The sequence below is a fragment of the Anser brachyrhynchus genome (genome assembly GCF_964034855.1).
Source record: "Anser brachyrhynchus genome assembly, chromosome: 3".
In the NCBI taxonomy this organism is placed as follows: domain Eukaryota; kingdom Metazoa; phylum Chordata; class Aves; order Anseriformes; family Anatidae; genus Anser; species Anser brachyrhynchus.
In genome coordinates, this window is record NC_137696.1 from 71164685 (window position 1) to 71178849 (window position 14165).

A 14165-nucleotide genomic window follows, 5' to 3' on the forward strand; every position below is an offset into this window, starting at 1 on the left:
ATAAGCTCTTGAGGTCACTGTGTGACCTAAAGCTTGCCTGGCACCCTATCCCATTATAAGCCAGTCTAATAAAAGAAGATTACCTCCCTCCACAGACCTTGTCTAATACATATTATTATACCACATGCAGACTCTGGAAATAGACAATAGTGAAGATCAGGGTGCTGGTTTAGTAAGAGTCACGTACAGTGAACACTTTTCATCATAATACCCGATCTCTCAAAACAGTTGCAGTGCTTCCTCAAAATATCACGAGCAGCAGATAAGCTATGCCAAACAAGCAAAAAGTCCTCTCATATAGTGCAACAACACTTTCAGGGAGTTACCTAGATCCAAGAAACAGTATACTACCTGCTTGTTTAAAGTCTGCAATACAGTGCCAAGGAAAAGTGTGGCAGGAAGAAATTCAATCCACGAGAACAGGGAAAACAAAACAAAAATAAAATTATCACAGTAGTATTCATTAAAAGAGGTTCCTGTATTACAAGAGCTGTGTTTCGCTTAGAGACAAAGAGCCAACATAAATGAATTAGCAGTCCATTCTGAGAAGATGGAAAGGGATGATACTTCACTTGGAGAAAGAGAGATTATGTAAGTTCAGAGTAGTCATCTTGTCAGCAACCTGAGTTAATTAAATTAGCTTTAAAGGTCATCTCTTCGAGGAATTACTCAAATGCCCTGAAAGTCTCAGTGAGGTACTCTTTTTTTTTTTTAAAAAAAAACACAACCCAAAACATTGTTTCCTTGGCTTTCACTATCAAGACCTCTCTCAGAAAAGCCTCAAGTCATACTAGAACATGTTAGGCATTTTAAGTTTCCCAGATTTCTTTTACAATAAAGGTTTTAAGCCTCTGCTTAAGTCACATTCTTATAACACAAGTGCACATCAGACAGCTTTCCAACAAGCATTAGGCACTCCAGGCATGCTACATTGCAGCCATCTAAAAACATGAAGTCTAAGATACTTACTCCAGATTTGGAATGTGAAGTACATCCAAAAGGGAAATTTATCCTGTCCTAGAAAAAAGTGACTAGATTTAATAAATCCAACTTTCAGGGTAGCATTTCTCAATTTAGCAGACAGATTATTTCTTTAATTGTCTATCCTGCCAGAGAGTTGTTTCCAGGAAATAGAAGAGCATGGCAAGCTACAGAACTCTCCCAGCTGGACACTAATATAGCAGGTACATGACCGTAAGTAGTATACAAAGAACACTTCACTTCTTTACCATGAGAGAGACAGAGCACTGGCACAGGTTGCCCAGAGAGGCTGTGGAGTCTCCTTCTCTGGAGATATTCAAAACCCACCTGGATGCCATCCTGTGCAATGTGCTCTAGGTGACCCTGCTCAGTATGGGGGTGTGGACTACATGATCTTCAGAGGTTCCTTCCAACCCATTTTGTGATTCTGTGAACACAGAGGCAATTATTACTAATTTGGTGAGTACTGGGATCCCAAAGACATCGTTTGGGAATGTGGTTCAACACTTTAAAAAGTGACAATGCTCTATGTAACACGGATGCAGTGGAACTATGTAACACGGATGCAGTGGAACTATGTAACACGGATGCAGTGGAACTATGTAACACGGATGCAGTGGAACTATGTAACACGGATGCAGTGGAACTATGTAACACGGATGCAGTGGAACTATGTAACACGGATGCAGTGGAACTATGTAACACGGATGCAGTGTGTAGCAGGTGGTTCCTACCACATTTTGTTATCAGATAAATCCAACTCCATTGAGCAGGCCCCTGAAGCAATGGACAGATGTATGGTTTAATTACAGAACAATTTTCCATAATCAAAAGAAAAACCGGAAGTTACCAACTGTACCTAAACAAGCAAAGATTTTGACTGTTAGAGATGGTGGTACAGGAAACAAAACAAGAAACCTCCTACCACAAACTAAGAGGAAAAGACACTCAGTGTCTTGATACATACCAGCTTTAGAAGGATTCACCACACCTTTTTAATGATTCAAGTGCAGAGTCCATTACATCCTGTCTTCCTTGCACTGGATGAAGAACTGCTAACACCTTGTCAATCTTCTATGGATCAATGTTACATTTTCTATACAACGTAAAGGCACCTAAAGCAAAACAGAACACTGAATAAAAGCAGTGAGAATTAGAAAGAAAATTAAGTCCTTTCACTTAGCATCCTCCTCACATTCTCAAAAGGTTCATTAAAAGAAGAGAAGCATATATAGGAAAAAAGAAAATGAGGTTGAACAACCAGAACAATCCCACACACTACTAAAACATTTACTCAGACAGAAGTCTTAAATTCCAAAATGAGAATGTTGTTTATACAACTCTTTAGACACAGATGTTAGATTTACAAGAATTGTCAGTATTTCAGGATCATGTGCAACTGTGCCTTTTGAGGCAGTACGATACATGCTTTTTCAGTTAAAAGTGTCAAAAGACTTATGATATTGTATTAAGCTGTTCTTGTACTACATTGCAAACACTTAGGAACACAGAAGCTGCGAGACATAATGTTTGCAACCAGAGTAACTTAACAGTAACAGTACTAAATGGTGCTCTCAATCAATAAATACTAGTAGACACTGTCAGTCTTGGTCTGTTCTATGAACTTATACAAAGAGTGTAGGGAGCTTAAGAAATGGAAGATTTATCTTTTAAATTTAATCGCTAATGAAACCAGGAGTCATGATGAATGTACTTTAAGAGCAAATCAAGTCAATAAAACCTACCAGTCAAGGCTTCTGTATGAACTTCAGTACAAAAATCTTGACTTTAACTCAGTTACAAACCTTCAAAGAAACATTTACTGCAATCGGTATTTTAAAAAAAACCAAACTGTTCTGTGTTGTTAAGCATATTCTTACAGCAGAATATTTAATTCAAGAAAGATAACTCAACCAAAGAGTGCTTGTTAACCCAGATCTCTTCCCTGACCCCACTTCCCTGCACAGGTGGCACACCCTGGGAGGCAGTGCAGGGGCAGGAAAATAGACATCAATTCAGCTCACCTGCCTGCTTCTCAGCTCATTAACAGCAATTGCTGCAGGCCAGTGTGCTCTCAGGCACTCATCCTGCCACTAGGAGGAGCCAAGCAGGTTAGGAGACAAGGCTTTAGCAGCAGGTTAAGAGACAAAGCTTAAACTGATCCTCATCACAAACACAGAAGTAGTAAGAGGAAAGTTAACTCTGGTCCCTGAAAGTCATTTAGGGGAGACATTGTTCTTCAAGAAAAGAAAAAATAATAAAGGAAAACCATCAAAAAACAACAATACACACATGGAAGAGAAAGAGGGAGCAAATGAAAAAAGATTCCGATAGATGTCAATACAACAAGGACATTGTAGGCAAGTTCACCATGTTCTCTTTAAAGAGAGGATTCACATTTATCCAGTGTATCTGTTATGGATCATAATGTTCAATACTTGTCATATTAGCTGCATATTTACATGCTGCACTGAGACTACCACACCACCACATCAGACAAGAGCTTGTAAACACCACTAATTCGTAACAGACATCTTATTTAAAAGACACATTGAGGAATACAAATACATTTCAGTTATAGAATAAGCCACAAAAATAACATTTTAAAAGCTTAAAATCTTTTAATGACTTTCAGGATTTCACAACCATAGCATTTTAGTAATGAATGACAAATTGTTTTTCACAACTTTTTTTGGAATTGAAATGTCTGGTTTCACTTGATTTAATTGAACACTTGATATTATTCAAACCTACAAAATATTTTTGCCATCACGTGCTGTGGTTTCTGGAATCAGACCAACTCTACAGAAGCATTCAGTGAAGTGTTCTTTGGTCAGAAAAGACTCCATCATGGGAAAAGGAGGAAAAGGGAAGGATTTAACTCCTTCCCCCCCCAACTAGCACACAAAATCCTATAAAGACAAATAAGAAAGGATGTCGATAATTAAAGAACAAGGGCTAAAGTTAGCCAGCCTGACTTGCTAGTTCAGTGGAAATCCTGAAAGTTACCAAACAAAATAAAAGCCACACAGTCAAACTATATAAACCAAGATCCTCTCCTCACTGTCTCAGAGACATCCAAATAATACCTGTCAGTATGATTTTTTTTCCCCCCCTAAATAAAAGAATCAAGTCTCAAACCACAATGTCTAAAGCATGAAAAAAAGAGTCTCATGAGCAGCCAGCAAGCTCCTTGGAGTATAAGCAGCAAGTCCTCTGTGTGAAGTCTTGCTCAGCGAGCCCTAAATTCAATATTATTCTGAAATAATAATGCATATACACCCAATATAATGCATTTAATTAACAAAACAGTGATAAACCACTGTGAGATCTATTTATTGATATATTTGATATATTGATGTATTTGTCATATTCCCACCAGGCGTGGACTAATGAGCTGCTCTTGGCCACAGCTGTCAGCTGACTACTTAACAGCCTGACCATAAGGCTGTAAGTCACAGACTTCAAGTAAGTAAGACTCCTGCATACTCCCCTGAATGATGCAGTCCTTCCCAAATCGGGGAACCTTCCCAAATGGGGGAACCTCGGCTGAGGCTGCCCATTCTATCACACTGCTCAAGTCCCATGAGCTGCAGGAACTGTGCCTGACAAGCGTACAGTGCCTCTTTGTCTCTCAAGCGACCTAAACCTCACGCTTAACGGATCAAACAGAACCCATTTTTCTTGACAAGGCTTCTTACAAGGAACTTCTCTGCCACTTCCTACTCTTCCTCTGTCCCCTTTACTTTGCCAAAATTCTTCCCCAGCCTCCAGTTCCCCTTATCTACTCACCTGGACTACAGTCAAGGTGTGCTGCACCTGACTCAAAGGTGCTCTGATGCTGGAGACCTGATCGGGGGCTTGCCATGACCGCCCAACTGAGTACCACCTCTAGCAATGCCTAAGAAGCTGAATTGTTCCCTGGGGTGCTACAAGTAACCTGTGCATCTCTCCTCCACCAGAACCCCCCATTTTACGAGATTTGAAGGATCCCATCCCTTTCCAGGTGACCTCAGAGTGAAAACACACATTATGAAGACTTCATGAAGGCACAGGAGTATCACACATCAGCTGTGATCCACAAATGCCAGCAGAACTGATAAGCCATAACAGTTTTCCATACTGCTGGCCAAACGTGGCATTTGTAGTTAAACTGGCATCTCACCCACAGGTGAGCAGCAGCTCTACGCCTCTACAGAAACTTGGTTCTGTATTGGATTTATATAATGATATATGGAAGAACAGTAGTCATTTCTTTCCTTTAATGCTCTTTTAAGAGCAGAGTAAGCTCACGGAGAGCTGACAGCATACATAATTCCTAAGGGGGTTTCTGAGAGGCTCTGCCAGAACCCCCAGACCTTTGCTAGGGACACGGGGCCACAGCGGGTGTGTTTTACTACCTGAAGGCAGCCGTTACCAGCACCGCACCGCGGTACCCTCGCACAGCCTTCTCCCAAAGCAGCTCTTCCTTGTTTTAGGAAACACACGTTCTGGCTCCGACCGCCGGCAGGCCAGCCGCTCGGGGGCACACTCACCCCCCTCTCCGAAGCCCTACCGCCTCCACGACCCCCGCCCCGCCAGGGCGCCGCCATCTCCGCCCCCGCCCCACGCACACGGGCCGAGCCGGAAGGCGGGGCGTGGCAGACATCTTGGGCTGGGGCGGAAGTCCCCGACACCGGCCTCCTCCTGCATGCCCGAAGGAAGGTCTTGCCCTTAACCAAGATGGTGGAGGGGTGCCCTGTGTTGGCCTACGTGCGTGGTTATTAGCCCTTCGCTGCGTGCCCCCAGCTGCATGCAATTGCTCAAATATCCTCAGTATCCCATTTCTTTAAAGAATCCCCTACTATTTTGCACCCACTGGCCATTTACTTTTAAATTGATACCGTGTTTTTCCTGTGCGTCTCTTGTGATCATGGCCTCGCAGCCTTACTATCCTCTTAGCCCATGCTCTGTTTTCTGCCTGTCTATACACACAACCTGCATGGCTCATGCCACCCTAGCATCTCAGTGAGCATAAACATCCCTGCAATTGCTCTGGTAAATAACACAGGGAAACCGACTGCAGGACATAGACAGTGTTTCCCCATGCATATTCTGCTGTAGGCTGCACCCCAGCCTTGTCTGATGAAGGGACACATGAATGTGGGGTGACCTGAGACACATGAACATATTGAGGGAGTCCTCAGCCAGCCAGGCACACCGGGAGAAGGTCTCCACCACTCACCCACTGGGACACACATTGCTGATGAGGCCAGTGGGGCTTCTGATGAGCCTCAGCCTCCAGTGCTCAGGGCACTGTGTATGCTAGGAGAGGTGTGGGGAAGTGCATTGTCTTTCCTTCATCTTGTGCTGTGCCCAGCAGTGGACAAATGGGCTTGGTGCAGTCACCTTTCCACATCCTGCCATGTGGTGACACTAATAGTCACCTGTTAAGGCTGTGTTTAGAATTAAACATTGGTGAGTAGTGGTGTCATAACCTCTGTGCTAAGAAAAGGACTACCCAATCGAGCCAGTGAGAAAACTGTATAAGCTGAATGACACCATTTTCATAAATTTAAACATTTCCACATGGCAGAATAAGTCACCTGCATGCAGCAATCAGGACTTAAAATCCTTAAGCTTTATCTAGAAATAGGGATGCACCCTGTTGTCTATATACAGAGCTGAGCCAGCAGATGCGGTGGTGATGATGGTGATGGTGAAGGAGAGGTTAGAGGTGTGACTGGATGACCTCCATTCTGCTATGAATTAATTTTCTCAGGATCAGGAACTCAGCTATCACATTACCATATTTATTTAAGTAATATATATATATTGCCTGGATCCTGCAATAAATATTTAGCTATCAAATGTGTGTTTACCTGCCTCAGCCAGTTCAGGAAAACACTAATGCATGTAAGCAGAGACGGAGGGGTTTGAGTAATACCTGTCTTATTTGACTATGTGAGACATTCATGTGTCAAAAAAGATACATGGTAGACTTAAGCTATATAGAATCATAGAATCATTAAGGTTGGAAGAGACCTTCAAGATCATCTGGTTCAACCATCACCCTACTACCAATATCACCCACTAGACCATGTCCCTAAGCATCAAGTCCAACATTTCCTTGAAAAACCCCAGGGACAGTGACGCCACCACTTCCATGTGCAATCCGTTCCAATGCCTGACTACTATTTCTGAGAAGAAATGTCTCCTAATTTCTAACCTAAACCTCCCGTGGCGCAACTTGAGTCCATTCCCTCTAGTACTATCACTAGTTATCTATACGCTTGTAAGTATCTATTAGAAAGGACAAGGTAGCATGGAAAAAGAAAACGGCACTGATAGCTGTTGGAGCATGTGCAGAAAAGGAATTTATACCTAATCTAATGTGAGGATGTTGGATGAGATTAGAAAAAAGTATCGGAAGGGTTTTGATCCTAGTGCAAAGGATGGCATTGCTAGTCAGTCAAGGGAAGTGATTGTCCCACTCTACTGTGCGCTGGTGCAGCCTCACCTCAAGTACTGTGTGCAGTTCTGGGCACCACAGTACAAAAAGGACGTGAAACTGTTGGAGAGTGTCCAGAGAAGGGCTGCTAAGATGGTGAAGGGCCTAGAGGGGAAGACGTATGAGGAGCAGATGAGGTCACTTGACCTGTGCAGCTTGGAAAAGAGGAGGCTGAATCACAGTCATCGTGGTCTACATGTTCCTCACGACGGGGAGTGGAGGGGCAGGCACTGACCTATTCTCTTTAGTGACCAGTGATAGGACCCAAGGGAATGGTGTCAAGCTGTGACAGGGGAGGTTCAGGCTGGATATCAGGAAGAGATTCTTCATCGAGAGGTCGGTTGCGCACTGGAACAGGGTCCCCAGTCATGGCACCAGTAGTCATGGCACCAAGCCTGTCAGAGTTTAAGAAGCGTTTGGACTGTGCTCTTAGTCATATGGTCTGAATTTTTGGGTAGACCTGTGTGGAGCCAGGAGCTGGACTCGATGATCCTTGTGGGTCCCTTACAACTCGGGATATTCTATGATTCTATGACTAGAAATAATTGCAGTAAGGTACAAACCATAAAAGAACTGAGTAGGTTCAAATGATCTTTGTAGAAAAATCTCAAAGAAGATTTATTATATCGTGGTAGGTACCTACTGAAAGTCTTGAGTCTCATTTTGTTTGGTTAGGGGTGATCTGACTACCTAATATTAGAAAGATAAATTCTGTGAAGTAGTTTGTCGTGATGACTGGATTTAATTTCCCAGTATGGGTTGAAGAGCAAATTATATTGGTAACAGTGGGACACTGTTGTTCCTAGCGAAAGCTGAAGTATGAAATTTAACAGAGTTTTTCACAAAATAGTCTCTGAGCTGAGAAGAACAATATATTTTGCGAAAAAGTTTTTAATAAACAGTTACAACACTATAGGAAAGCTGAATATAGTAACTAAGAATTTATTCGGCTGACATAAAGTATAATTAGAAAGTGCCAAGTATTTAAGGTCTTATCTTCAAATGGGTACATTTTGAGAAAGGTAGCAAACTGTTTGGAGAGGAAAATGTAAACCTGTTAGTCATCTGTTAGTGACATTTTTGACAAAATGAATTTCAAAACTTTTTCAAGAGGGTGAAGAATTGAAGTACTGTACTAGAAAGATTAGATAGTCTTGACAATGAAGGAAAGAAATGAGGAAAAATACAATAGCATGAAACAGAAGGTTATGTATTGGGCATCAACTGCAAAATGTCTTTGAAAAATTGAAAGTCATCTGTAGGAAATAAAGGACCTAAATGTACTAGACAAACACAGGATGACCGGGAGTCACTGGCATGATTTAGGCCAAGAAAAAGGCAGAGACATTCAGGCTAAGTATTTCTAAGCCTCAAAGGGATCCTGATACTGGTTATTTGTGGGGATATTCTCAAGGGAAAGAGTTCACTTCACAGACAGATCTGATTAGCTGCATTCCAGCTCAGGAATAATAAGATAACAGTTTTAATAGGAATTCATTAATTCTTTTTAATTAGTAAAGCAGCAGCAAATGGCACTGTTGGTCTGTTCTTTCACTGAAGAAGAAACTTTGTCCATTTTAAGTGAACAAAAGTTTGGACAAGGTTTTTTACCGACATTCCCCCCACCCCCCCCACCTCCCACATTTTTTTTTTCTTAGGTTTCTTTTGAGGCTGCATATAAGCAAATCAAACATTTTTATTTTGCATTAGAAATCTCATGTTGAATGAAGAAGTTGGAGTGTAACTTTCCAACTTTCTATTCGAAATAACCCTCAAAACCATAGGCTGAAGGGAACCTTCTGAAACTAAAGAGGTATAAACCAGACATTTTCAAATTCAATCTTCCTGGATAAGCGTCGTTTTAATGTATGCCTCTAGGTGGTGCTAATGTTATGCCGGTGGTCAAAATCGCAGTTTTAAGAAACGCTTCAGATAGCAGTGGAAACATTTTGTGCGCAGCTTTTGAGTAGAGGGAGTCATATTTATTCAACATATTGATAATTTGCAACTAAGAAAAATTCACACAATTTCTGGTAAATGAATCACCCATAAATTTATGTTCAAATAACATTTAAAGGTCTTGTTTGAACCCGCAGAAACTAATCATTTCAGAAATGGGCTTGACAAAACATCTTTAAGTAAATGTTGTATCAAAGAATTGTGGCATGTTGGATATTAGTTTGCTCACTGTTTGGAGAACTGTCTTACACAACCACTAATCTAATGACTGAGTTTATTTTTAAAAGATACTATAGCTTTCAATTTTTATTTTACATGTGTCTAGCATATAGTAATTTTCATGTAGGCTCCATAGCACTAGAGTTATAGCTCTGCCTGCCAACAGTTTTCTGGGCCTCTGTGAAAGCAAGCACTTTCAAGCCTTTAACTGATATATATATAAATGTGAGAAAGGAAACCAAAGCTTTCTACTAATAGAGATTTGTGCACAGTTTGCAGAAAATAGGAGCTGGCATTATTTGATGCCTATTTTAAAACAATATACATTCTTTCATAATAAAAGGTGATTATTTATCCAGCCATTTTTCCTTTGAACTGTAGTTCAGGATACTTTTTCTTCCTCCTGCCTCATTTGTACAGACTGACTTGGCAGCCTAGGTTGTTCAGCATTCTGATACATACTAATAGCTTTTGGATATAAAAAATGGAAAAACACTTCTGAGTCATTGTTACTGACTTTCTTTTTCACAATTTAATTTCCAGTTGAGACAAAGCCCGGTGATAGGTTGTCCTGTAGCTCACCTCAGTGCTTTATTAAATTAAAAGGAAATATATACATAGCAGTGGCTCTTGTATGGCATGATAGGTGGGCTGCACAGCCTGCTGAGAGAGGAGGCAGCTGGATGATAAGAATGGGCCTTGGGTTTACCGCATCTAGCATCCCAGGAGGCACTTTGTCCTCTGTACTCTGCCTGGTCAAGGGCAGCAGGGACAAGGCTGAGCACCCGCTCCCTTCCTGGCATGCATAACAACAGATATTTAATTTTTCTCTGGTGGGGCTCAATAGCGTTTTTTTTTTTTTTCTTTTTCTTTGACTTTACTGTTTTCTTTTTTAAAGTACATTGTCCTAACTCATCCAATCTGAAATCCATCAAACATTTGTCATCCCTTCGAAATATCTTTTGGATTAGATGTTGTGCACTGTTGGAGCAACAGTAGGGTTTGAGGACAGACAGTGCCTTGCAGAGCCAATCATTTAATTTGTAAAGCAACACAGACGTGCGATCAGCATGGGTTTCAGTGTGGCGAGCTAACCACATGGGTAATACAAATTACTCACTGCTTATGGGTAATTAACCTGCTAATTATTCATAAAACATTTTGCTCTGTGGTGGTTTCATAAATTGACAAGAATCACCCAAGCTGAAAGAAACCTTTAAAAATTCTTTTTACTGTTGCCTCACTTTATGTCAAGTCGCATCATATCCCAGAACAACGTTTTTGTGTATACAATGAGGTAATAGTGAAAAACGAAACTCCTTCCTTCCACATGAATGCCAGCTGTCATTTCACGTAACCAGAGATACCCACCTATACAAGGAATAAAGAGTGCAAAGAGATTGTGTCTGGTACCTGTTCCTGATTCAAGTTTTAGTATTGGGATAAGCTTTAGATGAGATATAAAACTTAGATTCAGACTCTACAGTTTTGTACCTCAACATTTCTTTTTCAAACATAAAAGACTTTTTTAACCCTTGTGTTTTCACCAGTTCTATGATTCCCTATTTTGGTCGTAGTATTCTACAAAGGGTAACCTCTCACATAGGAACGTGTCAGTATGCTCTTGGTACATAATGGATGCAAAAAAATGATGGACGCTATGATTTTAATCTTCTAAATGATCAAGAAAAGTATATAGCTACACCAAGTGTTGAAAGCTATGCTATGTCCCTGGGTGCTAGGATCTCTGGGGCTGTTTGGGCAGTTGGGCCCTGTTTTCTTAGGACTTCACATTACAGTGGAGACAGCAGCTTACAGTGGTTCTGGGCTTGCTTGGACTTCATTTTTCTCCTTTACCCTGAGTGAAGGCAGGTTTCTCTGCATCATAACAATCCTTTCTGCTTGGATATACACACCTGCAACAAGCCTCCCAGTAGATTTTTATGATGAAGGATGCCATAACTCAGCAGACCTTTTCCCTTACTTTCTCAGAATTGCCACCTTTTCTCCTTGACTGATCCCATACAAAACACTTTTTCTAGTCCTGTTTTCTAGCATTTTAGTAGAAAGAAGGAAGAGCCAGGAAAAGGCATGAGAGGATTCAGACCACCTCCAATCATCAAGACTGTTCTTCCTCAAGATGTGTGGCATACATCTGTGTCATACCTGATGGACTTTGAATGATGGAAATGCATAGGCTCCCCTGGCAAGATAGTGTTTCACTGTGTTGTGACTCTTTTTTTGTTTCTCCTTAATGTCTCACACCAATCTTCTATGTTATGTAAACACTTTGCTACTTGCTATATACACTGAGCGCATCCATAAGCTTATGTCTGTAAACCTGTTCATAAACTCATTTTCTGTAGTTGACTGCTACAGTTGAGTATTGTTCCTCTCCTCTCCAAATTTCAGCCCACTGAAATTCAGTATGAGCTGGTTTGAACCCTCCACTTTCAGGCTTATGAAATAGGTGGCATAATTATCTCAGACATGTCACTGCTTGAAAAATAGTTGTATTTTGAAAAAAAAAACAAACGAACAAAAACAAACAAACAAACAAAAAACACCAAACATTATTTCCCTTAAATCACAGGCTGTGAAGATTTTTAGACTCTGGAATGATACATGTACTGTAACTAAGCCATAGGGGCAACACAAATTTCTCATTTCAGAAAGGGTAAATGGACTAAAGGGCAAAGCCTCATAAGATTTATTAGTTTATAGTAGACCATTTGTCCATTGTTGGTTTGTTGTCTTTGAAAATGGCTATTGATCTGATGTGTAGGAGTAGGGAAATTCATATAATCCACTTGGCCAGTTGTGAGACAGGCTAAGAACAGGCTAAGATAAAGGACAGGCTACATGCAGAAAGGGAGTTGAAAGAACAGTGAGAAAATCCGCTGTGTTAGCTGACAATTTACAGAGGTGTTAAGGGTGGAAAAGACAAAGTACCACCATTCTTGTCAAGTCCTAAAGGGTACAAAAGGCACAGCAGAAAAACAGCATGTGGTCTCCAATCTAAGAAGACAAGTGATGTGATGAATACTCAATAGCCAGTGTCACTTGTCCTCCTTGCCACTGAGGTGGCCTTGGCCAGACTACTTGGAAATACAAGCATGTGAGTGTAAGAATCCATGTGAGTGAAATCAGCTCTGTTTAAATTACCATTTTCTATTATACAGTTTCACACTGAGCTATGTGCAGCCTGAATATTGCAAAAAGAACTTACTTTGAGGCTGTGCTCAGATCCATAGGTAGCCAAGAGATATAAATAAAGGACAGAAACTAGTATGCACAGTTATTTTTGTGTGAATTTTTCCATCATATGACACAAGCTTTGTAAACAATAGTGTGAATATTTCAGCTATTTTCTGGTTTAGACACAGTTATCTTTGAATCCCAAATTGCATAAAGGATGGTACTGAAGCAGCTCAGGTAGAGAGTGGAAGTACAAAATACAAATTAGGTTCTGAAGACCTAGAGAATCCTAAATCTTTTTACTACACACTTGGTAAGGGTTTGCACGCATAATCCTTTCAGTTTCACTGTACTTCTTTGCTTGTATCCTTTGCTTCTATTTATGCTGCAAGGATCATCAAAAAATATTGTAAACTTCACCATTTAACATGTCAGAAACGGAAGCAGCAGAAACTTAAGCAGCAATTTATTTCCTTCGTAAGTAAGCCTACTGTAGACTCAAGGAATCAAAGAGTAGGGAATGAAGCCATTTGATAGTTTGCAGATGTATACAGCTTCTTCAACCAGGCCAAGTCTGTAGTTCAGGCTGTTATTGAGATGCTTTGCATTGTGCTGCTAAATGACAGTGGAAGCTTCCTGAAAATAAAGGTGATTATTTTAAAACCAGAGACCTGCTTACACAAGTCAGGCTTACAGATAATTAGATTTTTATATAGACTACTTCGAGAACTTTGAAGAAGTTGTTGCTTGTAGCAGCGTGTATTCAAAGGTGAACTAGTTTTTATTTCCTTGAATTACCAGAAGATGATAAAAAAGTCACAGCAAGGGTCTCACCATTCATTCCTGTACAGTGTCTGACACAAAGCAAACAGGAGAGATGGGAAAGCTGAAAACAAATTTCTACAGAGAAACAATGGTTCATTTTCTTTTCTATATTCTCCTCCCTCCTTCAAAACAAAGACAAAACTGAAAGTTACCAATTGGGAATACTTTGGATTATTTCTTGCTAGGTGGATGGCCAATTACTGTGGATGAATTTGTCCATTTTCAGAAATGGAAAACATTTTTGCCTTTTACTGAAATATGGTCTTCATTTGACCTTCTTGAACGCTTTTCACAATGAGCCTTAAAACACAATATAGAGATAAAATACCAAGCATAACCATATTACAGTGCAGTTGTTGACTTCTGTGTTGAGTGAATAACCAGCTAAAATTTCCCTTTCTTTGTTTTTGAGAAATTATATTACCTTCACAACAGGCATGCTATTTTCATGATTTATGGCCTATGTAGTGTGTAATGGTGATTCTTATCAGGG

General features: G+C 40.5%; 1 long non-coding RNA gene across 1 annotated transcript; it reads right to left on the reverse strand.

Moving 5' to 3' along the window:
* Nucleotides 1–1416: 1416 nt before the first annotated feature.
* Nucleotides 1417–9087, reverse strand: LOC308193543. The gene is made up of 3 exons (XR_013949714.1): nucleotides 5382–9087; nucleotides 1949–2096; nucleotides 1417–1840 (listed from the first exon to the last, which is right to left on the reverse strand). It is a non-coding gene; the product is annotated as an uncharacterized lncRNA (long non-coding RNA).
* Between the last annotated feature and the right edge of the window lie 5078 nt (nucleotides 9088–14165).